The sequence below is a fragment of the Perognathus longimembris genome, chromosome 5 (genome assembly GCF_023159225.1).
Source record: "Perognathus longimembris pacificus isolate PPM17 chromosome 5, ASM2315922v1, whole genome shotgun sequence".
NCBI classification, from domain to species: Eukaryota; Metazoa; Chordata; class Mammalia; order Rodentia; family Heteromyidae; genus Perognathus; species Perognathus longimembris.
Window position 1 is genome coordinate 2090545 of NC_063165.1, and position 23320 is coordinate 2113864.

General features: G+C 67.1%; 1 pseudogene; it reads right to left on the reverse strand.

Moving 5' to 3' along the window:
* Positions 1-23320, reverse strand: part of LOC125351600 — a 96604-nt pseudogene that overhangs the window by 21998 nt on the left and 51286 nt on the right.

Genomic DNA, 23320 nt, shown 5'->3' on the forward strand with positions numbered 1-23320 from the left:
AGAAGGCGGTGTGCGCCGAGCTGAGGCGGTGCCACCCGGCCCGGCCCCCCGGCCGGAGGGAGGGCCACGCGGGCTTCCTGCCGGCCTTCCTCCTGGGCTTCTTATCAGCCCCGCGTCCCCCGCAAGGCCTCTTCCTGCGGCCCGCGCGGCGGGCGGGAGCGCCCGGCCACTTCCTCTTTGGGGAGTGCGGCGGAACGCGGCCTCCCGAGCCGCAGGAAGGGGAGAGCCCCGGCTTCCTGCGCCAGGGAACAAACAGGGACGTCAGAGCCCCGCCGCCCGGGACCCGCACCATCCGCCGGCCCGGCGTGCTGGCCCAGCCCCGCGGACCCTGGGCTGAGGGCTTCCCTGGGTGTCGGGGGGGGGGGCCCAGCCCCCGCCGAGCTCCCGGCCTCTACGCCTGCTGCCGGGTCTTGGGGAGCTGGCCGGAGGCCCGGATCTCCTGCGCTGGGGCCCCGGCCATGGCCCATCCCCAGAGGCCCAGAGACTCGGGGCGGGGCTCGAGTCCACGGGACACGGGCTGCAGAGCCCCGCGGGTTTTGCCGTCCCGGGCGCCTTGCTTCGACTCCGGCTCGCTGCGGGCAGGTGCTGGGCAGCCGATGTCCCCGGGAGCCCCGCCGGTGACAGTTGGCGAGCCGGGCCCGGCTTTCCCTCCCCCAGTGCGTGCGCCCGAGGTCCCTGACGGCCCTTCTCCTTCCCGGCCGCCTCCCACGGACTCTGGGAGCCACCCCGCGACCGCTTCTGCTGCTTCCTTGATGTGGGCTCTGGGGTTTGAGTTCAGGGCCTCGGGTTTGCCCATCAGTGAATGACTCCTTGAGCTGTGTCTCCAGCTTCCCATCCTCCTCAGGATCTTGAACCCCACCTCCAAATCTGCCCCTGGGGGGTGGGGGAGGAGGGCCTTCCAGCAAGCCTGTTGCTCCTAGGAAGATCTCTCCCAGATCTTTGCCCGTGTCTGTCTAGGCACCTGGCCAGCACCGGGCTGAGCTGAGGCGGGGAGGGCGGCCACCTGCACCGGCCCCCGCCCGTCCTCCGGCTGCGGGGCTGTGGACGGGGCATGAAGCTGGGGTTCGGCGGAAGGTCTGTTACCCGTGGCACCCAGCCAGCGGAGCACGGGGACCTTGGCCGGCGCCTAACGTGCTGGCATGGCCCTGGCCAGGCATGGTTTCTCTTTCCCCACGCTTCCTGGCTCAGTGGACTCTGCTGTTACATAAAACGCCTTATATAACCTGGGCGCCCACAGAGCCGGTGCACGGAAAGCACTGAGCAAGTCACAAAAGCCCCGCAGGGCTGGGAACCTCGGCAAACAAAGGCCAGGAAAGTGGACCCACTGCGGGGGGCGGGGGGGGGGGCACAGGAAAGAGACAGCCGGGGCGGGCCGCCTAGAGAGAAAGTGGTTAGACAGCAGATGCGGGGGCAGGAGGAGGCCGAGGCCGGCGGGGCGCCTCACCCTCGGCCTGTGGGAGAAAGCTGCAGGGTTCTTTTCCACGTAGGGCCGTGGCAGAGAACACGCATGGGGACCTCACACGCAGATTCGTGTTCCCACCGTTCAAAACTGAGGTTTGAGGGGGACCCTGCTCCCCCCAAGGCTCCTGGGGAGTCCTTCCTTCACCGCCCCCCCGGCCTCTGGGAGCCCCCAGCGGTCCTTAGCTGGGGCCCCATCCCGTCTGGGCCGTCCTCTTCCATCCTACCCCGCGTCCCCACATCGCGGCTGCTCCTTTTCTTCCGAGAACTCGTCCTGGGAGTTTTCATCGGCCAGGACCTCGGGGGCTCGTTCCCCAAGTCCCGAGCTCCATCCCGGCCCTCTAGGGATGGGCGCCTTTCCAGGTGCTGGGAGGCCGGGGCTCCGCCCCAGGTCCTGGCTCTGCCTGTGAGCCAGCTGCCCGAGCTCTAGAGCTGCCGGGAGGGGGGACGGGGGAGGTGGGGGGGGCAGCCTCCCAAGCAGGGTGCCGCCCTCTGACCCCTGTGCCCAGTGCACACCCATACCACCTGCCCAGCCCCTTCCCAAGCCGGCACCCGTGTCCCCGCCCCTCTCCTGGCCGCCGGCGTCGGGGCCCCACGCCGCCTCTGGCCTCCCGGTGCCGGGTGAACGGGTGAACGTGATGTGGGCGAGAGTGGGGACTGTGGGGAGGGCAAGCCTTGGCCTGTTCCGTGCCTGTCCCCACCATTCCGCCTCCCAGCCCCCCCCCCCGCCAGCTCCTCTACACACACGGTCAACACCTCCTCGTCTCCAGCACCCTCCCCACATCGCAGGTGGGGAAACTGAGGTCCAGGGGAGGGGGATGTGTTAGTGTCTCTCTTCTGGTGGGCGCTATCATCGCTCTTCCCTCCCGAGCTAAGCATAGCTGGCACACAGCTCCATGTCTCTCAGCCGAGGCCCCCGCTGACTTTCCGGGGCGCGGCCCCGCTCCAGTCCTGCTGTGTTACCATCCCACCCTGTCTCCCCCCCCCCCCAACCTTGTGCGGCCAAGGTTAATGTCCGGCAGCTTCGCGCACCCAGAGGGTTGCTGCGGGTGACCTTGCCCACTCACCGGGAGGCCGTGGAGGAGGGGGGCGCGGGGGGGGGGCCAGCGTCCAGGTCTGCCTTTGACACACACGGGAAGGGACCCCACGGAGCCTCAGGCTGCTTCTCCTATGGCTGGATGGGACTCTGTGGTGGTTTCCAGCCGCGGGCTGATGGGGGACATTGTCAGGAACCTCGAAACGATGGAGGAGCTCTGGGCCCTGCTGGTCAGATCCCCACAGCACCCTGCATCCCTGTGACCCCGGGAGAGGCAGGGCTGTGAGGGCCGGGGCGGTCAGCCCCAGCTCCCGCCCCTCCACCAGGACCCGAAACCCCGCAGGGAGTTCCCATCCTTGGAAGAGGCGCCGCGCCAGGCGTGACTTCTTCATGTTGGGGTGAAGCGGCGCCCCACTCATCCTGGGTGGGTCCCATTTGCCAGCACTGGACTGCCCGCCTCCCTGCTCCTTGCTGCCGGTGCCGTATTGCCCGTGGAATACGATCGCATGCGTGTCCTTGAATGCCCTTGCGGTATATTCAAGCCCTTGGACTTTTAATGGGTGGCGTCCACCTTTCCTGAGCTTCAGGGACCGTTAGACTCAGCGCTTCCCTTTTTCTTTTAACCCCTTCCACTCTGTGTTCTCACTTCCTTATTTCAGTATGTTGTCATGATCCCTGTTAATGGATCTATTGGCTTTCCCCCCAAATCTCTCTCTCTTTTAAGTCTACCATTTTGGTGGCTGTTTAGAGATGACCACACACTAACTCTAGCCTTTCACGACGAGGAAGTGGGGTGTCGGCAGTCACCGGGGTGTGTCCCTGCTCCCCGTCCCTCCCTCGCTCAGCAGACCAGGTGCCAGGAGAATTCCTCCCTTCTGGGACAGAGAGCTGGGGGACCTCACCGGGCGGCACCGGACACTCAACTCCCAACAGTGGTGCCTGGTTAAAGATTTTTTAAAAAATAGTTTGAAATGTGTCCGTAGATCTCCGGGTTCTGTTTCTCTTCCCTCATTCTGGAAGCCCCCCGAGCCTCCCTCCAGGGTCATTTGCCTGCCCTTCCAGCACTTCCCGGACGGTCTCTCTCGGAGCAGGGCCGTGGTGGCGAATGCTGAGGTTTCTTTTGTTTGAGGACGTCCTCATTGGACTTCTTGTTCCCGAGGGTGTCTCTCCGCTTGCAGAGTGGTGGTGCTACAGTCCTTTCCTGTATCCACTCCGCTATCTTTAGGACTCGGTGTTTTTGTTTATTTTCAAAGGATCCATTTGCTGATATTACGCGTGGTTTCCTCTTGAAGCCGATGGTTTGTTTGTTCTTGCTCTTCTCTCTCTTTGACTTGTGCCGGGGCTCTGTGCTTGCTAAGCAGACACGCTGCCGCTTGGGCCGTTCCCCGGGTTCTATGGCTCACGTGACTTTTTGGGTAGGGTCTCCGTCTTCACCCAGGACCGGCCTCCGACCGCCCTCCTCCCACCTATGGCCTTCCGAGCCGCTGGGACCCCAGGAGTGAACCACCAAGCCCAGCTTCCTTGTGGGAGTCTTGCTGTTTGACTGAGCTGGCTCTGAATTGCTCTGTCTCCTGAGTCGCTGGGATTACAGGCGCGCACCACTGGTGTCTGACCTGGCTTCCAACCGACTTTTAAAGAGTAGCTCTAGGTTTTTAGAACGATTGAGAGAAAATTCCCACACACGGACTCGGTGCCCTGTTCTCAACAACCCTGTGGAACCTCTTGCTCTGGCTGGGGCCTTGACTTCAATTCATGAGCCAGGGTTGGTAGGGATTGCTCACTGGGGGGTGATGTGTTTGCACAAGTGAGCGGCGCCCTGTGCCCACCTGAGGTAGCACGCGAGCCCGTCCCCTGCCCCCTCCCTGCCCAGCCCCGACAGCCCGGCATCCTCCCTGCCTCCTGAGTTCTCATCAGCCAGGATACCCCGCGCTCTGCCGCGGTTTAATGTCCTCCGCGTCCCGCGGTGCCTCTGCAATGCCTCTGTGGCTTCTGATGAGAGGTTGAACCTGATGCCGCCCGGGGCTCACCTCTTGTGGAAACCGTGCGTGCGTCCCGCCTCACACCGCCGGCGTCATGGGGTCTGCAGGGCCGAGGCCCCGCCCCCTCGCCGCCGGCCATGCCCCTGTAGGGGGGGGGGGGGCCCGCCGCCGGGGCGCTTTGAACGCCGGGCGTAGCAGCAGTGGCGGGGCCCCGGGCCTCGGCCTGCGCACAGGGCTGGGGCCTGCGGATTGTCCGGCGCGTTCTCCTCGTCCTGGAGACTCAGCGGATGCCGGTGGGCGGCTTTGGATGGCAAGCCGAGCAGCAGGCGGCGGTGGAAACAACAATCTGGTTTAATTCAGGAACTCATGAGCCCACAGAGCTGCTGTCCCACACTGGCCGTCGGGGGGGGGGGGGGGCGAGATCTGGACGGCTGCGAGTTACGGTGGACGAGCCGGCGGGGGAGGGGGCTGGTGGTGTCATGGCGGCGGCGGGGAGAGGGTGGCAGAGGGGAGCCCCTGGGGTGGGGGGGGAGGCAGAGAGGGCGCCTGGGTTTGCTTGCGGCCCTGTAGGGTGCCGTCCGCGTCCTCACTGCTGGAGAAGGGGGCCGAGCCACGCTGAGTCCTCACGTCCGTGGGAGGGTGGTAAACCCGGAGGCCACGCGTCCAGCTCCGCTCCGCCCCGTGGCGGGCGCGCGGGGCGAGCGCTGCTTCTGTTCCCTTTCACAAGTCCAGGCGAGTGTGTCCCGGAATCCGACAGCGGCCGGGCTCTCTCCTGTGAGCCGGTGGCCACCTGAGGGCCGGGCGCCTGGAAGCTGGGAGAGGCCGAGTTTATTTGCGGGTTCGAGGCTGGCAGGGCCGTGTGGTGTGCAAGGACCGGAAGTGAAGAGACGGGACGCGCGAGGCCAGTGTGCACGGCGGCGTGCACACACACCCGCGCACACACGCCCGCGCACACACACCCGCGCGCACACACCCGCGCACACACGCCTGCCCGCCCCGGCGGGGCCGCCCCGGAGCGGTCTATCCCGAGAGCAGGGGGAGCGGGCTGGGGACTGGCTGAGGCTGGGGGGCTGGGCGGATCCCCTCCCAGGGGGTGAGAGCCTGTGGCTGGCACGGGGGGGGGGGGGTCCCCTGGGCGTTCCTGCCCCGCTGAGGGCACCGCGGAAGTGAGGGGCCGGGGCGGGGCTGCGTGCGGGAAGCGGGGTCTCAGGCGTGGCGAGCGGGCTTGCGCAGGCCGGGCTGCTCCTGTGCGGGGCGGTGTCGGGGTGTGCTGGGGTGCCTTGCCGGGGGCACCCCGGCACCTCACCACTTCACTGCAAAGCGAACCGGGGAATCTAGTCCCATCAGGGAGGCCGTCCCCGACCCAGGGGCCAACGCCGGGAGAACCCTGGCGTGGTGACGGCCGTTGGGAGGGCGGGGCTGGCGGGGCCCTCTGCGGGCAGCCGCTCACCCGGGCCATGGCGCGAAGTCCGCGGGGCCCGGGGCTCATAGCTCCCCACCCTCCGCGGGGCGCGTGGGGCCCACACAGTCCCGCGAGATCTGTGGTTCATTTTGACGCAAGCTGTGTGAGCCAACAGGCTACAATGCTGTGTGGATTACAAGATCCGGGCATCTCGAACATTCTAAAGGGATGAGATTAGCAACTAAGTATCATAGCAGTGGGTGCTTTCTCACAGAACGCTTGTTTCTGTGGATGTTCATTTCTGATCCTATATTTAATGCTTTGTCCCACGATTTTCGCAACATCAAGAGCTGTCATGGGAGCAGCATGGCCGCCATGTTGGTTGATCTCCTCCATGTCACCCCTCCTCTGCCCTAAGCTCACGTCACCGGGAAGCGGGCTTGGTGGGCAGCTCTGCGTCAAAAAATGTCCCCGCAGTGCCCTTATCAGGCCAACATGAACAATTCTTTAGTGAAATGCAGCTGTCACTGCTGAAAGCCCCTTGATGGTCTCCTGGCTTCCTGGAGGTCGTTTGATGACCAAGTCCATGGCCGAATACCCCAAGTCTCCTTTGCGCTGTGAGTTTCACTGCTCTCTCCGCTTGTCCTCTCTCCTCTCCTTTCTTCCTCTTCTTCCCCCTGTCCTCCTCCTTCATTTGCCATTCCTTTGTTGAAGAGGTCTGGCTATTTGTCCCGTAGAGCTTTCTAGATTCTGGATTTTGCTGGCTGCGTTTTCTTTGCGTTCTTTAATGTGGTCCTTGGTGTTGGAGATGCCCGTACGCTGTTGGACCAAGCTGGAGCCTTGATTACACTTCATTAATGATGATGGAGGTGGTGGTGGTAGTGGTGGTGGTGGTGATGGTGGTGGGGGTGGAGGTGGAGGTGGTGGTGATGGTGATGGTGATGGTGGTGATGGTGGTGGTGGTGGTGATGGTGGTGATGGTGGTGATGGTGGTGATGGTGATGGTGGTGGTGGTTATGGTGATGGTGGTGATGGTGGTGGTGATGGTGGTGATAGAGGTGGAGATGGTGATGGTGGTGATGGTGATGGTGGTGGTGGTGATAGTGATGATAGAGGTGGTGGTGGTGGTGGTGGTAGTGGAGGTGGTGGTGGTGGTATTGGTGGTGGTGGTGGTGGTGGTAATGGTGATGGTGATGTTGGTGGTGGTTATGGTGATGGTGGTGGTATTGGTGGTGGTGGTGGTGGTGGTGGAGGTGGTGGTGGTGGTGGTGGTGGTGGTGATGGTGATGATAGAGGTGGAGATGGTGATGGTGATGATGGTGGTATTGGTGGTGGTGGTGATGGTGGTGGTGATGAAGGTGGTAGTGGTGGTGGTAGTTAGTGGAGGTGGTGATGGTGATTGGTGATACTGGTGGTGATGGTGATGGTGGTGGTGGTGGTGGTGATGGTAGTGATGGTGGTGGTATTGGTGGTGATGGTGGTGGAGGTGGTGGTGGTGATGAAGGTGGTAGTGGTGGTGGTAGTGATGGTGGTTTTAGTGGAGGTGGTGATGGTGATTGGTGATACTGGTGGTGATGGTGATGATGGTGGTGGACGCCCTCCCCGGTGGCATGCCCTTCCCCAGGGTCTGGCTGTTCCCTCTGGAGTAGCTGTGGAGCCTGCATGTGGGGCCGGGTTTAGCACTGTCTCCTTCGACCGTAGCGGCCCTTGGGGATTCCTGCCTGGTTTGGTCTCTCGTGGTGCCTCTTGAGGGTCGGGTCTGACGACGGTCAGGGGCTCTGGACCGGAAGAGGAAGTGGCAGGAGCCGGGTCACAGGGGGCTGGTCCCTTGAGATGACCTGCTGACCCGGGCGGCCCTGTGGCCTTCAGCGAGTCCCTGTGCGGTGGGTTGGCAGCACACCGGGGCCTTCTCAGGTCTCCCAGCTGGGCCGCAACCAGCATCTTGGCTGCGGGGCCCGCCCTGCTGTGGCTTCAGGCCCTGTCCCGAAGGCAGAGCAGGCTCCCTGGTGTCTCCTCACCCCCCCCCCCCCACCGGGGGTCAGGGAGATGCCTCGAACTTCCTGTCTTCCCTGTACCTACCTGCTCAGCCCGCCCAGAGCACAGCTCAGCTTCTCTCCTGCAAGCCTGGCTGAGAGAAAGCAGGGGCAGAGAAAATGGGCGGGGGGGGTGGTGAGGAGAGAGAGGAGAGTTGTGATAAGAAAAACGTGTTTGTTGGCAGGAAGCAGGTGGCGGTGTTCGAGTCCCATCCCGTTATCAAGAGCAGAGTCTTAGCTTGCTCTGACACCACGGGCTGCAGTGATGGAGGGGCCGGGCACGGTGACCACGGTTGCCAGGCCGTGGTCCTGGCCACCCACGGCTGCTTGCTGGCAGACCAAGTGGACCTAAGGTCTCCCCAGCTGGCTGTGCCCTGCGGTGGCATGCCACACGCGCGCCAGGGCCCCAGCGTGCCAGGAGGCCGGGGAGGGCGGCTCCGGAGCCTTAGTCATCCTGCACCCATGATTCATGTTCCTGGCACCTCCGGGCCCGGGCTAAGCGGCGATTTGTCCAAGCCTAGGGGAGCCAGCGAGCCCTGAGCTGGCCCGCTGCCCCGGCCCGGCCCTGAGTCAGGAGCCAGGCAGCCCTGCTGACAAAGCACGCAGCCAGGCAGCCTGGAGGGTTGGCCTGGGAGCCCGAGCAGGGCGGCCTGCCCGGGGCCTCGGTGGGGGGGAGCCAGGGGCCTGCTCCTGGGGCCGCTCTGCAGGGGACTCCCCCAGACAGCCCACACCCTGGAGAGCTGGGGACTCCCCCAGACGGCCCGCACCCTGGAGAGCTGGGGACTCCCCCAGACAGCCCGCACCCTGGAGGGCTGGGGTCTCCCCCAGACAGCCCGCACCCTGGAAGGCCGGGCTTCTTCAGACAATAGCCACCTCAGTAGTCTTTCTCCTTTGCTTTATTTTTACCATTGACTTTGTGTTTTTTAGGGACATTTTTGTGTATCAGAAAGTAGATTTCCACATTGCCTCCCTCTCCCTGTCACTGTCGTCTTGCTCTGGCGTGGGACACTCAGCACAGCTTTGCGCCAGTACCTGTGCACTCCCAGGAACTAAGTTCACAGTGAGCCAGTACCTGCACACCCTCAGGAACTAAGTCCCCAGTGAGCCAGTCCCTGCACACCCTCAGGAGCTAAGTGTGTAGATCCCGTCGGTTCGTTCTGGGGTTGCCCCTTCTTAGGGTTGGTTGCCCAGAGAGTCGCTGCCCTCAATCTGTGCACCACCAAGTGGCCTCGTCTCCTGCCGGAACCCAGGCAGCCCCGACAGCCTGCGGTCTCCCTGGCTCCACTTTCCCAGACGTCCTGTGGTTCCAGTCCCTCAGCAGCTCCCCCTCCCCCGGGCCTGCTGCTCCCCCTCCCCCGGGTCTGCATCCCCCTCCCCCAGGCCTGCCGCTCCTCCTCCCCCAGGCCTGCATCCCCCTCCCCCGGGCCTGCCGCTCCCCCTCCCCCAGGCCCGCAGCCCCCCCGGGAGGCTGCAGGGAGGAGCCCTCCACCAGGGCACCTGGTCTGTCCTCTCGGCCCCTTCCCGGGAGGGGGGCCTGGGCGCGGGCACCCAGCAGGACCGCCCATCGCAGGGCACACCGCAGGGCATGCGTGCCCGTGCACGCTGCCATGGCTACTTGATCTGTGTACAGTTTTGTGGCGCGCACGCGAGCGCAGAACTGTGTGTGCTGGGCGTGTTGGGGCCGTGTCCCGGCAGGCGCGTGCTGTGTGCACGCGAGGTGCTTTATTGAGCAGGGCCCCGCGTGCTGGGGTGACCAGCAGTGACACGGGAGGCGGGAGGTGACAGGGCTCCTCTTTTGGGGGGAGTGTGTGGCCCCCGCTGCCGGCAGGGCGGGTCATTCTGCTCACGGCCCGTCTCTGTAGCTCTATCTAGGCGGCCTTCGCGTCCTCCCTTCCATGGCACGATTGCTGCCCTTCACCTGCTGTTCCCGGTCCCTGGGCCGCGGAGGCCGCGCTGCTGGCTGGGGAGGGGGGGCGGGGGCCGGGCCCGGCCGCAGGTGTCCTGAATGGCCGTCGCGGGGGCCTGTGGCGGGCAGAGGCTGAGCCGGGGCTTCCCGGGCTACAAACCGTTCACTTGGTGTTTGTGATTCGCATCCACTGAGGAGACGGCTGACAGGGTTCAGCCCTCACCTGCCCGTGCCCACGGGGACACTGCGAGAGCCAGGGCTTCCCCCCCCCCCCGCCTCCCCTTCCCCCACCCCTGGGCCACCCCCCCTCACCGCTCCACGGGTGGGGCCCCTGGACCAGGCCCCCTCTGAGGACGCAAGGACAGCACCTGCTCTTCCAGCCCCTCTTGGTGAGATGATGCAGCAGCCCCAGGAATCCCCCCCCCGCCGGCTCTCTGCGCTCCTCCGTCGGGAGTGCTCCCTGAGCTCCTCCGAGGGGAGTGCTCCCTGAGCTCCTCCGGGGGGAGTGCTCCCTGAGCTCCTCCGGGGGGAGTGCTCCCTGAGCTCCTCCGCGGGGAGTGCTCCCTGAGCTCCTCCGGGGGGAGTGCTCCCTGAGCTCCTCCGGGGGGAGTGCTCCCTGAGCTCCTCCGGGGGGAGTGCTCCCTGAGCTCCTCCGGGGGGAGTGCTCCCTGAGCTCCTCCGTCGGGAGTGCTCCCTGAGCTCCTCCGGGGGGAGTGCTCCCTGAGCTCCTCCGGGGGGAGTGCTGTCGGAGCCCGCGGGCCGTCGGCCACCCCCCACCTACCCCAGTAGCATCACGAGAGGGAACTGCGGCTGGGGGTGGGGATCACGGTCCTTGTTCACAGGAGGGGGCCCGGCCCAGAGCCCCCCCTCCGTGGGGTGCCGGGTGGGGTGGGGCCTGCAGCGTGGAGGTGGGAGGCTGGAAGCCAGGCCTCTTCGGGGCGCTGTGAGAGGCGGGGGGGGGCGTGTCCACGGGGTGGGGGTGTGTCCACGGGGTGGGGGCGTGTCCACGGGGTGGGGGTGTGTCCACGGGGTGGGGGCGTGTCCACGGGGTGGGGGCGTGTCCTGTGGGGGGATCTGGCCATGGGAGTGTGTCCTGTGGGTAGGTGGGGCCCTGGGTTTGAATGAGGGCCCTGCTGTGGGGGACCTGGCCTGTGGGGGTGGACATTCCCGCAGGGGGGAGCACAGGGGCGCACTCAGCGTCCCCGTGAGTGGCAGATGCTTGTGGGGCTCCCCCCACCCCCTGCAGGAAGCCCCCCCCCCCTCGCCGGCTCTGAGGCCCCTGCCTGGCAGTCACACGTGTGCGGCCCCGCCGTGGGGGCTGCTGGCCTCCTGGAGGAGCGGTCTTTAAGATGGCGAGACCCAGGCACCAGGAGAGGCTGGCCAGCGTCTCCTCGCGCGGGTCAGCTGGTCAGCACGGAGCAGCGTGCTCGTGGCAGGACCTGTCCCTGCGCCCTGTGCTTCCCGTGACCCAGCCTGTTGTGTCATCGGTGGGGCTGGCCCTTCACGGAGAGGCTGCTCCGCGGTCGCTGTCATTCTCCACGCCGACCCGCAGGTGCGGACAGGATGACCCCCCCCCCCCCCACGGCCTGGACGCGGCTCCTGCTCCCGGGGGGAGAGCCACGGGGCCTGCTGTCCGCAGGATGTAGCTCTGGCACCCAGGGACTTGGAGGTGACCGTGGGAGAGACCAGGAGACGCCCATTCACCAACACAGCCCCCCCCCCCGCCCTCCCAGCCCAGGGGGCGTTCACAAAGCAGAGAAGACGGGGCCCCCAGCAGATCCGTCAGGGGCACGAGCAGCAGCAGCTGGCGACGCTGTGGGCTTCAGGACCCGGCGTGGAAGCTGTCCCACAGGGGACCAGCACACAGGAAGAAAGAAGGGGCGCCCCCCCCCTCGCAGGCTGCCCTAGAGGCGCGGTGCTGGTGAGAGGGGCCAGGGCGGAAGGCTCGGCGCCCACCGCATCCTTTACCCGCGGAAAGCCCGGGGGTCCGGGTGGGAGGCTGTCCCAGGCCTCTTCCTCATCCGGCAGGGCTTCTGAGACGCGCGCCCTCCCCCCACGGCCCCCGCCGGACCCCACGCTCCTTCCTTGCTCTACAGGGTTTGGGACAAGCACTCCCGCCCCCCACTTCCATTCTTCCACCTCCCGCCCAGGAGAGCCTGATCTTGGGGGGCTGCCTGTGGCCCCAGGAGCCACCTCATAGGGAAGCGGGGATCAGGGCCCCCGTGTTCTGGGAGATGACCCCCGAGGCTCAGCTGGCCAGGCGGGGGCACCAGCGGCAAAGGGGCCGGGCGGAGGGGCGCTTTCCTAACAGCCGTGGGTAGCGGTGGGACCCAGGGGCTTGACAGACAGTCGTGTTTGCCTGGCCAGGTGGCTGGGAGGTGCGTGTGTGTGCGTGTGTGTGCGTGTGAATGGGGGGTGGCACAGTTACGATGACAAGGAAAGCATTCACGGGCTGGATTCCAGTCTTTCTCCGGGGGAAGGAGGGAGCTGAGTCACTGGGCTGGGGTGGCGGGGGTGGCGGTGACAGGTGAAGCTTCCGGACAGGCGGGTGGATCGTGGGCCTGCGGAAGCCCCGCTGCGTGGCTCCGGCGGCACGTCCGTGGGGGCTGGAGTTGGGCCGCGGGTGCCGCCGGCGCCTGGCCGAGTGCGCGGCCTGGGCTCCTGTCCCTTTGCGGGCACGGGGGACACGGCACCCCGGGGCAGCAGGCCGGCAGGGGCTCACGGAGGCTTCCGTGGGAGGAGCAGGCAAAGCCGGGCCAGCTGGCTGAGGCCAGACGGTGCCAATCCCTTCCGCAGGGTTAGGGCGTGTGCGGAGGGGTGCGGCCGGAGGCGTGGGGCGGGGGTGCTCGGTGGTGGCGGGTTCTATTTGAGGACGCCCTGCGGGGTGTGGAGGCTCATGCCTGTAATTCCAGCCCTGGGGAGGTTGAGACGGGATCGTGACCCAGAGGCCGTCCCAAGCTCTGCAGGGAAATCCGGCCCCCAAAAACCCAGCGAGCCGGGCACTGCGGCGCACCCCTGTAATCCCAGCCACTGGAGAGGCTGAGAGCTGAGGCCCCCAGCCTCAAGGGAGCGCAGGCAGGAAGGGCCCGGGACTCTCACCCACGGGGAGTCGGCAAACAGCTGGTCTGAGGGTGCGGCTCCAGCGGTCCAGCGTTAGCCTTGAGCAGAGAGAGCTCCGGGAGGGAGGGTGCCCCGGCCCTGAGTTCAAGCCCCAGTGCTGACACAAAAGAGAAAGAGGAGGAGCAGGAGAAGCAGGAAGAGCAGGAGGAGGAAAAAGAGGAGGAAAAGGAGAAGGAGTAGGAGAGGAAGACGCCCCTCCCTCCCCTCCGACCCCGCGGGGAAGTCTGTGTGACCCGGGAGCTGGGTCAGCCCGTGAGGGACTTCCTGGGTCCCCATGTCACCCCTCAGGGGTGACCAGCAGCCGGCCTGGCCTGTGGTTCCCGCTGCACATTGAGGTCCCCCCGTCCCCTGCATGGGATTCCCTAGTGCCACCAGCCCGCCGGGCCTGCTCCTTGCCCCGGGTGCCCCTTGGGCGGGTCTGGCTCGCCCCTGTCCCCAGAGTGTCTCCAGGACGTCCTGAGTTGGGAGGAGTTGGGTCTTGGGGTGCGGAGGGGACCCAGCCCAGGGAGCCCTGGGCCTTCGCAAAGCGCATCTTGAGGTGTCCCCGGCCTCCGCGGGGTCTCCCCGGACGTGGTGTCCTGGCTGTTTTGGGGCTGCCTCCCTCCTCTCCCGGGCGAGGGGGTGGGGGGCCGGGGCACACGCCCGGGTTTCCATCCCCAGCGGTCAGCGGCCTGTCCACGCCCCTCTGGGGGACCATGGCGTCCTCACCGCCCAGCGGGGGCTCTGCCGATCGCGCCGCGAGGGCTGGGGAGCCAGATGGCCGCGTGGAAGCCGGGGGCGGCGCTGGGCCTCTGCGAATGGCGGGGCGCGCATGGCTCCAGCTCCCGCGGAGGGGAAGCGAGAGTAAACAGCAGCTGCCGCCCGCACGCCTCGGGAGAGGGGGACCGCGGAGCCCCAGCCCGGCCAGGCTGGAGCAGGGGCAGCGCCCAAAGGCCGGGCCGCGCCAGCCTGGGCCGCCACGTTCCAGAGCGGGGGTCGGAGTCGGGGCACAGGGGAGCGGGCGGGAGCCACCGCTGCTGGGGGGGGGGGGCGGCTCCCGGGCTGCTCTGCACCTGGAAAGAACCTTCTGGAGGGGCAGCGCAGCTCCCTCCTTGCTCTCCTTCCTGCCCACAGGAACTGGGGTACAGAGGGTCGGGGGGCCTCAGGCCTGGGCGACTTCTGCCGAGCCGACAGGGCTCCCCGGTCTCTGCGATGCCCTTTCGCCCACCTGGGCTCCCGCCAGCGCGGGTCGGCGAGGGTCGGTGTGGTCAGCGCGGGTTGGCGCGGGTCAGCGTGGGTCAGCACGGTCAGCGCGGGTTGGCGCGGGTCAGCGTGGGTCAGCACGGTCAGCACGGTCAGCACGGTCAGCGCGGGTCGGCGCGGGTCAGCGTGGGTCAGCACGGTCAGCACGGTCAGCACGGTCAGCGCGGGTCGGCGCGGGTCAGCACGGTCAGCATGGTCAGCGCGGGTCGGCGCGGGTCAGCACGGTCAGCACGGTCAGCGCGGGTCAGCACGGTCAGCGCGGGTTGGCGCGGGTCAGCGTGGGTCAGCACGGTCAGCACGGTCAGCGCGGGTCATCGCGGGTCAGCACGGTCAGCGCGGGTCGGCGCGGGTCAGCACGGTCAGCACGGTCAGCGCGGGTCAACACGGGTCAGCGCGGGTCAGCACGGTCAGCGCGGGTCAGCACGGTCAGCACGGTCAGCATGGTCAGCACGGTCAGCACGGTCGGCACGGTCAGCGCGGGTCAGCACGGTCAGCACGGTCAGCACGGTCGGCACGGTCAGCGCGGGTCAGCACGGTCAGCGTGGGTCGGCGCAGGTCGGCGCGTGTCAGCACGGTCAGCGCGGGTCGGCGCGGGTCGGCGTGGGTCGGCGCGGGTCAGCACAGTCAGCGCGGGTCAGCGCGGGTCAGCACGGTCAGCGCGGGTCAGCGCGGGTCAGCACGGGTCAGCACGGGTCGGCGCGGGTCGGCACGGGTCAGCACGGTCAGCGCGGGTCAGCACAGTCAGCGCGGGTCAGCGCGGGTCAGCGCGGGTCAGCACGGGTCGGCGCGGGTCGGCACGGGTCAGCACGGTCAGCGCGGGTCAGCACGGTCAGCGCGGGTCAGCGCGGGTCAGCACGGGTCAACACGGGTCAGCGCGGGTCGGCACGGGTCAGCACGGTCGGCGCGGGTCAGCACGGTCAGCGCGGGTCAGCATGCTCAGCGTGGGTCAGCACGGTCAGCGTGGGTCGGCACGGGTCAGCGCGGGTCAGCACGGTTGGCGCAGGTCAGCACGGTCAGCGTGGGTTAGCGCGGGTAGGCGTGGGTCAGCGCGGGTAGGCGCGGGTCAGCACGGTCGGCACGGGTCAGCACGGGTCAGCACGGGTCAGCGCGGGTCAGCACAGTCAGCACGGGTCAGCACGGGTCAGCGCGGGTCAGCACAGTCAGCACGGGTCAACACGGGTCAGCGCGGGTCGGCACGGGTCAGCACGGTCGGCGCGGGTCAGCACGGTCAGCGCGGGTCAGCATGCTCAGCGTGGGTCAGCACGGTCAGCGTGGGTCGGCACGGGTCAGCGCGGGTCAGCACGGTTGGCGCAGGTCAGCACGGTCAGCGTGGGTTAGCGCGGGTAGGCGTGGGTCAGCGCGGGTAGGCGCGGGTCAGCACGGTCGGCACGGGTCAGCACGGGTCAGCACGGGTCAGCGCGGGTCAGCACAGTCAGCACGGGTCAGCACGGGTCAGCGCGGGTCAGCACAGTCAGCACGGTCGGCGCGGGTCGGCGCGGGTCAGCACGGTCAGCACGGTCAGCGCGGGTCAGCACGGTCAGCGCGGGTTGGCGCGGGTCAGCGTGGGTCAGCACGGTCAGCACGGTCAGCGCGGGTCATCGCGGGTCAGCACGGTCAGCGCGGGTCGGCGCGGGTCAGCGCGGGTAGGCGCGGGTCAGCACGGTCGGCACGGGTCAGCACGGGTCAGCACGGGTCAGCGCGGGTCAGCACAGTCAGCACGGTCAGCGCGGGTCAGCGCGGGTCAGCATGGTCAGCACGGGTCGGCGCGGGGCCTCTGCACACGCTCATTGATTCCAGCCGATTCTCTGCGACGCAGTTACGTAAAGCGCGGCGTCCAAACCGCCACCTAAGGACACGCAGCGCCGCCCCGTCCCGAGCGGGGTCCCTCCTCCAGCACCCCTTCTTCACCCTGCTCTCGCTTTTTTCCCCGGTGCCAGCACTCGGGTTTGAACACAGGGCCTGAGCGCCGTCCCTGAGCTTTTTCCACGCAAGGCTGGCGCGCTAGCACTGGAGCCACGGCTCCCGTCCAGCTTTGGGGGGCTTAATTTCAGACCTAAGAAGTCTCGTGGATTCTCGCTTGGGCTGGCCTGGAGCCCCGTCCTCAGAGCTCAGCTCCCTGAGTGGCCGGGATGACAGGGCCAGACCTGTGCCCGGCCTTGTGTGGGCTCCCCGGCCCGCACCCATCTCTCATAGAAGTCCCCCCCCCAGTTGAAACGCCCTCCCCCGCAGAGCCGGCGGCCAGGGCGGCAGAAGACAAGTTCGGCAGCTGTCCTGTGGATGCCACAGATCCAAGGGTTCGAGCCCACCCAGGACCTCGGGATGTGGCCGTCGGTAGTGGTGAGTAGTCTTCCCAAAGGTGATAAAGTTCAATGTTGGGGTGAGCACAGAGATCAGGAGACAGACAGGGCGCGCGAGGAGGCAGGGAGAAGACACTGTCCGCAAGCCCGGGAGAGAGGCCCCGAGGGCCCGGCCTGGCGACAGCGTGGCCTCGAGCTTGCGGCCTCCAGGGCTGGGAGACGAGCAGGCGAAGCAGCTGCTCTGCGGTGCTCTGCTCTACTCTGCGGTGCTCTGCTCTGCTCTGCGGTGCTCTGCTCTGCGGTGCTCTGCTCTGCTCTGCGGTGCTCTGCTCTGCGGTGCTCTGCTCTGCTCTGCGGTGCTGTGCTGTGCTCTGCTCTGCTCTGCGGTGCTCTGCTCTGCTCTGCTCTGCGGTGCTCTGTGGTGCTCTGCTCTGCTCTGCTGTGCTCTGCTCTGCTCTGCTCTGCGGTGCTCTGCTCTGCTCTGCGGTGCTCTGCTCTGCTCTGCGGTGCTCTGCTCTGCTCTGCGGTGCTCTGCTCTGCTCTGCGGTGCTCTGCGGTGCTCTGCTCTGCTCTGCGGTGCTCTGCTCTGCTCTGCTCTGCTCTGCTCTGCTCTGCGGTGCTCTGCGGTGCTCTGCTCTGCTCTGCTCTGTGGTGCTCTGCTCTGCTCTGCTCTGCGGTGCTCTGCTCTGCTCTGCTCTGCTCTGCTCTGCGGTGCTCTGCTCTGCTCTGCTCTGCTCTGCTCTGCGGTGCTCTGCGGTGCTCTGCGGTGCTCTGCTCTGCTCTGCGGTGCTCTGCGGTGCTCTGCGGTGCTCTGCGGTGCTCTGCTCTGCTCTGCTGTGCTCTGCTCTGCTCTGCTCTGCGGTGCTCTGCTCTGCTCTGCGGTGCTCTGCTCTGCTCTGCGGTGCTCTGCTCTGCTCTGCGGTGCTCTGCTCTGCTCTGCGGTGCTCTGCGGTGCTCTGCTCTGCTCTGCGGTGCTCTGCTCTGCGGTGCTCTGCTCTGCTCTGCTCTGCTCTGCTCTGCGGTGCTCTGTGGTGCTCTGCTCTGCTCTGCGGTGCTCTGCTCTGCTCTGCGGTGCTCTGCTCTGCGGTGCTCTGCTCTGCTCTGCTCTGCTCTGCGGTGCTCTGCGGTGCTCTGCTCTGCGGTGCTCTGCTCTGCTCTGCGGTGCTCTGCGGTGCTCTGCTCTGCGGTGCTCTGCGGTGCTCTGCTCTGCTCTGCTCTGCTCTGCGGTGCTCTGCTCTGCGGTGCTCTGCTCTGCGGTGCTCTGCTCTGCTCTGCTCTGCTCTGCGGTGCTCTGCGGTGCTCTGCTCTGCGGTGCTCTGCGGTGCTCTGCTCTGCGGTGCTCTGCTCTGCGGTGCTCTGCTCTGCTCTGCTCTGCTCTGCTCTGCGGTGCTCTGCTCTGCTCTGCGGTGCTCTGCTCTGCTCTGCTCTGCTCTGCTCTGCGGTGCTCTGCTCTGCTCTGCTCTGCTCTGCTCTGTGGTGCTCTGCTCTGCTCTGCTCTGCTCTGCTCTGTGGTGCTCTGCTCTGCTCTGCTCTGCGGTGCTCTGCTCTGCGGTGCTCTGCTCTGCTCTGCGGTGCTCTGCTCTGCTCTGCTCTGCGGTGCTCTGCTCTGCTCTGCTCTGCGGTGCTCTGCTCTGCTCTGCTCTGCTCTGCTCTGCGGTGCTCTGCTCTGCTCTGCGGTGCTCTGCTCTGCTCTGCTCTGCTCTGCGGTGCTCTGCGGTGCTCTGCTCTGCTCTGCTCTGCGGTGCTCTGCTCTGCTCTGCGGTGCTCTGCTCTGCTCTGCTCTGCGGTGCTCTGCTCTGCTCTGCTCTGCGGTGCTCTGCGGTGCTCTGCTCTGCTCTGCTCTGCGGTGCTCTGCTCTGCTCTGCGGTGCTCTGCTCTGCTCTGCTCTGCGGTGCTCTGCGGTGCTCTGCTCTGCTCTGCTCTGCGGTGCTCTGCTCTGCTCTGCTCTGCTCTGCTCTGCGGTGCTCTGCTCTGCTCTGCTCTGCTCTGCTCTGCGGTGCTCTGCGGTGCTCTGCGGTGCTCTGCTCTGCTCTGCGGTGCTCTGCGGTGCTCTGCGGTGCTCTGCGGTGCTCTGCTCTGCTCTGCTGTGCTCTGCTCTGCTCTGCTCTGCGGTGCTCTGCTCTGCTCTGCGGTGCTCTGCTCTGCTCTGCGGTGCTCTGCTCTGCTCTGCGGTGCTCTGCTCTGCTCTGCGGTGCTCTGCGGTGCTCTGCTCTGCTCTGCGGTGCTCTGCTCTGCGGTGCTCTGCTCTGCTCTGCTCTGCTCTGCTCTGCGGTGCTCTGTGGTGCTCTGCTCTGCTCTGCGGTGCTCTGCTCTGCTCTGCGGTGCTCTGCTCTGCGGTGCTCTGCTCTGCTCTGCTCTGCTCTGCGGTGCTCTGCGGTGCTCTGCTCTGCGGTGCTCTGCTCTGCTCTGCGGTGCTCTGCGGTGCTCTGCTCTGCGGTGCTCTGCGGTGCTCTGCTCTGCTCTGCTCTGCTCTGCGGTGCTCTGCTCTGCGGTGCTCTGCTCTGCGGTGCTCTGCTCTGCTCTGCTCTGCTCTGCGGTGCTCTGCGGTGCTCTGCTCTGCGGTGCTCTGCGGTGCTCTGCTCTGCGGTGCTCTGCTCTGCGGTGCTCTGCTCTGCTCTGCTCTGCTCTGCTCTGCGGTGCTCTGCTCTGCTCTGCGGTGCTCTGCTCTGCTCTGCTCTGCTCTGCTCTGCGGTGCTCTGCTCTGCTCTGCTCTGCTCTGCTCTGTGGTGCTCTGCTCTGCTCTGCTCTGCTCTGCTCTGTGGTGCTCTGCTCTGCTCTGCTCTGCGGTGCTCTGCTCTGCGGTGCTCTGCTCTGCTCTGCGGTGCTCTGCTCTGCTCTGCTCTGCGGTGCTCTGCTCTGCTCTGCTCTGCGGTGCTCTGCTCTGCTCTGCTCTGCTCTGCTCTGCGGTGCTCTGCTCTGCTCTGCGGTGCTCTGCTCTGCTCTGCTCTGCTCTGCGGTGCTCTGCGGTGCTCTGCTCTGCTCTGCTCTGCGGTGCTCTGCTCTGCTCTGCGGTGCTCTGCTCTGCTCTGCTCTGCGGTGCTCTGCTCTGCTCTGCTCTGCGGTGCTCTGCGGTGCTCTGCTCTGCTCTGCTCTGCGGTGCTCTGCTCTGCTCTGCGGTGCTCTGCTCTGCTCTGCTCTGCGGTGCTCTGCGGTGCTCTGCTCTGCTCTGCTCTGCGGTGCTCTGCTCTGCTCTGCTCTGCTCTGCTCTGCTCTGCTCTGCGGTGCTCTGCGGTGCTCTGCTCTGCTCTGCTCTGCTCTGCGGTGCTCTGCTCTGCTGTGCTCTGCTCTGCTCTGCGGTGCTCTGCTCTGCTCTGCGGTGCTCTGCTCTGCGGTGCTCTGCTCTGCTCTGCGGTGCTCTGCTCTGCTCTGCTCTGCGGTGCTCTGCGGTGCTCTGCTCTGCTCTGCTCTGCTCTGCTCTGCGGTGCTCTGCTCTGCTCTGCGGTGCTCTGCGGTGCTCTGCTCTGCGGTGCTCTGCTCTGCTCTGCGGTGCTCTGCTCTGCTCTGCGGTGCTCTGCTCTGCTCTGCGGTGCTCTGCTCTGCTCTGCGGTGCTCTGCTCTGCTCTGCGGTGCTCTGCGGTGCTCTGCTCTGCGGTGCTCTGCTCTGCTCTGCGGTGCTCTGCTCTGCTGTGCTCTGCTCTGCTCTGCGGTGCTCTGCTCTGCTCTGCGGTGCTCTGCTCTGCGGTGCTCTGCTCTGCTCTGCGGTGCTCTGCTCTGCTCTGCTCTGCTCTGCGGTGCTCTGCTCTGCTCTGCGGTGCTCTGCTCTGCTCTGCGGTGCTCTGCTCTGCTCTGCTCTGCTCTGCGGTGCTCTGCTCTGCGGTGCTCTGCTCTGCTCTGCGGTGCTCTGCTCTGCTCTGCGGTGCTCTGCGGTGCTCTGCTCTGCTCTGCGGTGCTCTGCTCTGCTCTGCTCTGCTCTGCGGTGCTCTGCTCTGCTCTGCGGTGCTCTGCTCTGCTCTGCGGTGCTCTGCTCTGCTCTGCTCTGCTCTGCGGTGCTCTGCTCTGCTCTGCGGTGCTCTGCTCTGCTCTGCGGTGCTCTGCGGTGCTCTGCTCTGCGGTGCTCTGCTCTGCTCTGCGGTGCTCTGCTCTGCGTTGCTCTGCTCTGCTCTGCTCTGCTCTGCGGTGCTCTGCTCTGCTCTGCGGTGCTCTGCTCTGCGTTGCTCTGCTCTGCTCTGCTCTGCTCTGCGGTGCTCTGCTCTGCTCTGCTCTGCTGCCCCAGGACGCTTGCATCGCACGGGCGCGCAGCCCAGTTTCCCTCGTGTGCGGGCTGCGTTTGGCTGCAGCACAGCCCCGGGCGTGGGGTCCACCCACAAGATGCCCGAGTCCTCCCGAGCAACCGAGTGACCGGGACACCCGAAGAGAACTTGCCAGCCGGATGAAAGGAAACTTCTTGAGACAGAGGGATTTCCCAGCATGCTCCTCGTGGCCTGGAACCCAGGGCGGAGCCCCCCCCCCACGGAGCTCCCACAACCACGGCCCCGTGGCCGACAAGAGCCACTTCCAGCATCCAGTGGGTGGCTTCAGTACCAGCCCGGGTTCTAGAACATTCCACAGCTTGTGCACTGATGGAATCGGCGGTGAGCTGCCGCTGAGCTTCTGTCCCTCGTGCTGTACACGAGGCGGGGTCGGAGCTCGGCTCTGCCAAGTGAAAGGGGCAAACGGGAGCCCCGGCCGCACCGGCACTGCGGCCCGGGGCGTGGCCTTGCGTGGACGGAGGGGCGGCCCGCCCTTGGGCTCCCGCTCGCTTTGCGGGCACCGCCCCGCCGCCGAGTCCTGAGCCGGCCTTCCCTGCCGCGATGCTGCGCTGTGGCTGAGTGGGGAGCCCACCCCCGCCCCCTCCCCCTCCCCTCCCCCGCCCCCCTCCCGCCCCCCCCCCGCAGGACGGCGCAGGAAGAAGCTGGCGGGCAGGGGACGGCTGCTGCAGGGGTGTCGAGCCGCAGGGGCTGGTGGGAAAGGACACCCCCGCGTCCGGAGATGTGGTGGTCATGGCGCAGCTCCGGCCCGATTGGCCGAGCCCGTCCTCGTTCCAGAGCGCGCTCAGGTCGGGGTGGGGGCTGGGCCACAACGAGGCCTCAGTGCACCCCGCGGCAGCCCGAGCCCCTGGCCTGCACCGTCTTCCGGAGAGCGGCGGGGGCTGTGGGGTGGGAGGCCGGGGTGGGGCTGTGGGGTGGGAGGCCGGGGGGGGGCTGTGGGGTGGGAGGCCGGGGGGGGGCTGTGGGGTGGGAGGCCGGGGGGGGGGCTGTGGGGTGGGAGGCCGGGGGGGGGCTCCCAGCGGCTGCCGTGTCCCCGTCCCTGGGGTCAGGCTGGCCCCGGGGCCCGGCCATGTGGCCTGGATGCCCCCTGGGTGAGCGCCCGAGGGTGGACATCCTCGCCTCCCCCTTTCTGGGGTTCTGGGGCACCCCGGCCAGGACTGAGGACAAAGAAGAGACACACACACGTGCACACGTGCACACGCGTGTATGCACACCACCCGTGCGCGCAAGTTCACGCGGGCGTTGGCCGAAGCCCCACCCATCTCGGGTCGATGACGGACTGAATGGCTGCCACCTGCTCCGTAGCTGTCCCGGGCCGCGTGGGCGGCCGCACCCCAGGGACCGGGGGAGCGGCGGCCCCCGGTTCGCTTTCCGTCGGCGGCCTGTAGCGTGCGTGATCCGCGCTCCCCGCGGGTTTACCGCAGCCTGCCCTGCGCAGGGAGCAGGGCCAGCGGCAGCCCGGGGCAGAGACACACACGAGAAGCTGCACACGGGGTGCCCTGCTCCCCGCCCCGACGGGAAGGGCAGGGAGCAAAGCTGGGGCCCCGGCCGCCTGCCGGCTGAACCCCATCAGAGCACTGGTCTTGTTGAGGAGACCCGGGCCTTTCCCGAATCCGTTCCTCCGCGTCGTGTGTGTGTGTGTGTGTGTGTGTGTGTGTGTGTGTGTGTGTGTGAGCGAGCACGTGATTGTGCCTCTGTGATCAGGGACCTGTGTACGATCACGCCCGAGCACACGTGATCACGTGCGCGATTGCGTGTGTTATCACGTGTGCACGCAGTCCCGCTGCGCTTGGACGTTCCTTCGTCCCTGAGAACGTGGAGGTGGACGCCTCAGGCCTGGGGGGCCCGGCCCTTCCCCTTCTTCTTTGTTTGGGGCTGGGGGTTCGGTGTTGCCTTCCTAGCTCGAGCCTCGCCCGCTGTTCCTGCCTCCGGGACGCGCCAGAGCCCTCTGTGGGCTGCCCAGAGGCTCTCAGGGCCAGGAGCAGTGACTGGGGAGAGGGAGGGAGGGAGGGAACCCCTGCTCAGCCCCCCCACCCCGCCGCCCTGAGGCAGGGGGCAGGCAGCTTGCCTCTTTACACCTAGCAGTATGATGTAGGGAAAAGAGGGGGGGTCCTCCGGGCAGAGCCTGGGAACAGAGTGTGCACCGAGCGAGGGGGAGCCCCGATCCCAGCCACTTCCACCCCCCTCCCCCCCCCACCCGGCCCGTGGCCCCACCCAGAGCACCGGCCGCCCAGAGGGGTCAGGGGACTGTTTGCCTTCAGGTCGCAGGCGGATCAAAAGGCTGAGCAGTTCAAGGCCGGGCTGCTTACCGCGGGCTGGGATGGAGCGAGGGCTGGGATGGAGCGAGGGCTGGGATGGAGCGAGGGCTGGGAACGGCACCGGGACCAGAGGCCCCGGGCACACGGGCGGCGCTCGGCGTCCGTCGGGTGACCGCAGGCGTCGATCGCCGGCTGGCCTTTCGTCAGGGGCAGCGGTGGCGTCTTTGCCCTGGCACTCACCCGTGACTTCTGTGCGGAGGACAAGCTTTTCCACGCCGACTCACTCCCGGAAGCAGCAGCTCAGGTCGCTCTCTGCCCCTCAGTGGCCTCGTTACCCCTGAG